Below are 3,002 nucleotides of genomic sequence, written 5' to 3' on the forward strand. Positions count from 1 at the left end.
GATAGGTTTCTAAGAAGAGATGTTATTTCATCTATTTTTGAGTCTTCTGATTTAGTCTTAAAGGAACTAGAGGCTTCTTGAATAGATTTGAGTTTTCTTTGGGCCTTTTCTTCCTTAAGTTTTAAAGAAATTGAGGCTGCCCTATTGGCTTCTACTTCTATAGCATTTGTTTGCATATCTTCAAGAGTTCTTGAATTTCTCTCTCGTAGCATAACAACAAAGTCATCATCAAAAGCTTTAGAAAATCTAGACTTAGCTGCTGCTACAGGGGGCTTACAATCAACAGGCATTTTGTGATAGAGTTTATTGAATCTTTTGATAAAATCTGATACTGGTTCACCGAAGTTCCTTTTAAGCTCTTCAAATTCCGTGAGGAAGTAAAGAGGATCCTTTTTCACACCCCATTGATTTTTAAATATGGTTATAAGTTCTTCCCAATTTCTAATGGAAGCTGCTGGTAACTGTCTAAACCAAATCCTCACATTTCCTTCAAGTGACTGTACAAACAATCTCATATAAACGTTTTCTTGTTCAATATTCATGTTGTCTGCAAAGTCTAGGAAAGCTTGAAGATGGTCTTCAACTGAGGGACCAGTTTCTCCATTGTACTTGGGAAGGTATTTTAAGTATCCAGCTGGGAATGCATCAAGGTTATTAGGTAAGGCTAAGGCAGCATATCTAGCGTGTACAATAGGTCGAAAAGCCATGACAGCAGGTGGTGTATGAGGTGCTTGAGGTATATGAGGTTGTCCAAGTGGATTATGTGGTGTTTGTGTGGATGTAGAGGATGAAGAAGAAGTAGAGGAAGAAGATGGTGATTTAGGGGTTGATGAACTAGTTGGAGGTGAAGGAGGAGGAGATATCCTGAAAGACTTCAAAGGAGTCTTAAGAATTAACTTTGGGACCTGTGAAGGAATACCTTCTTTTGTTTCAAAGAGAGGATTGGTATATATAGAGAAGGTCTCCTCAGATTGTTTAGAAGAAGAAGCTTCAGGTCGGTCAAAAATGGAAGGAAATGGATAGGTGGTAGGGGATATGAAATCTGTGGGTTTATATTCTGGTAGATCAACACCCAAATCAGATTCAGTTTTAGGTGATCCTAGTGGTAGTGTGGGTATTGGATGAGATTCTAATGAATGAATAAGGTAGGCTGACTTAAAATCAACTCCTATATTTAGAAGTTCAGCAACCCTAGGTGATAATTGGGAGTAATCGGGATCATATGGGATATTACTATAGGGGTCAAATGATTCTAATTCTTCAAACTGTAGGACTGAAGAGGAAGAAGAAGATGGATGGTGTCCCCTTTTAGAACTGGTTTTTCTCATCAGCCTTTCAGGATCTGACAGAGGACTAACTATGTCAGCTTTTGAACGAGATCTGGCATGTTTAAAAGGTGCCAACTTGGGAGTGTGGAGTCGCCTAGGTGAATGATTTTAACCTTTCTAAACCCTTTAATCACCTTTAAAGGAAAGGAATGAATGAATATCGTTGTCCCAAGGGAAACTTAAATGAAATTCGAATCCCCGGCAACGACGCCAGTCTGATGTTGTACCTCTGAGATAGTAGTAGGTCAGCTACCAATGCCAGAGCATCTAAAATAATTGTTTTGGGGTTTTTGGTTTTAGTTTTGGAAGACCAATGAATGAAGACAGATGTAGAATAAAAATACTTAATCCTTTGGATAATATTAATATCTCAGCAAAGGGTTGCTATAAAGCTTTACACAGTGATATAGATCAAAATAGTGGTGAGAAGAAGACAAAAAATAATATGATTATCACAGTTTCCAGACTGTAAAACAGAACAATCATAAGTGTGAAAACCTTCTAAACTACATTCCAAAGGTTCAAGGCAGTATACTTAAGCTTACAAAAGATGTTGATGATTTATTGATTAGAGGGGATTAGCTAAACAGACAGTTCATTAATCCATTCTCTTAATAGATGATCACTTCAGGAGCTTATAGGAATAAATTGAGACACAATTATTCCTACCTAGATATCTCTATAAGTCATAAGCATATGAAGAAAGACATAATGATTGATAACTGGAAAAACTGACAGGATAACACAAACTGTGTAAAACCAAATTCAGAATCCTCTACTTTGTGTTAAGGTTCCAAAAAAATTGAGTACATCAAGTGTCTAGAAATGCTTCCTTCAAAGGTGCAACTAGGTTCAAAGTAGAATAAACAATCACAACTTAACAAGCAATGAACCATGAACCTTGAACTTCGAACCCATAATAACTCAAGAAGAGAGTTATTTATACAATAATGAAACTAAAAAATATCCTAAAACTGATTGAAATTTATTCTAGGAAAGGAAAGATCTTCATGCAAGAAGATAGGGGTAGCTGTTGAACTGCTTCTCGCTGTCCCTCTTGTTCAGGTTGTGCTAGCTTTGTTGGTTGATATTTTTCCCTTTAAGCTGCTAAATTGTTTGTATCCTTCATGCTAGTTGGTTTCTTCATTTGATCTTTCATCTGATTCTCTTTAAACTATGTGAATATCCTTTGACCCTGCTTAGTAGCCTTTACTGTGTTCTTTTACCTTTACTGTGCATTTCAAGTTTTTACTGTGTTTTTCAACAGTAAATCACTTTAGATTTTATGTTACAGGGTAAAGTGAATTGATATGATCTTCATAGTTGTCTTCCAACTGTACGCAGGCTTTTTTCTTTGGAAGCCTGGAACAGGAGTCTTTACTTGCAAAACACAGAAACTGTTAAGAAAAGCAAGGTGATAGAGAAGGTCATCAATGGCTTTATTGAGCTTGAAAGGATATTGGAAGGAGTCCAGAGTGTATCGGAAGGTAAAATGATGGTTTTATTAGTCGCAGTGGCGTATGGAGGTTTTACTGTGAAAACAGGCAAAACAAAGCAAAATGGTGATTTTTGCGTTTAAACGGAAAAACAGTCTTCTATTTGAATTATGGCACAAAATGAACAGTGGCTATTTTGTCGTTATGTGGGAGGTGGTTTTGGTTTTCATCGCACCGC

The sequence above is a fragment of the Pinus tabuliformis genome, chromosome 3_1, assembly GCF_031772625.1.
Source record: "Pinus tabuliformis cultivar Carrire ecotype Pingquan chromosome 3_1, CPIR1, whole genome shotgun sequence".
Lineage (NCBI taxonomy): Eukaryota > Viridiplantae > Streptophyta > Pinopsida > Pinales > Pinaceae > Pinus > Pinus tabuliformis.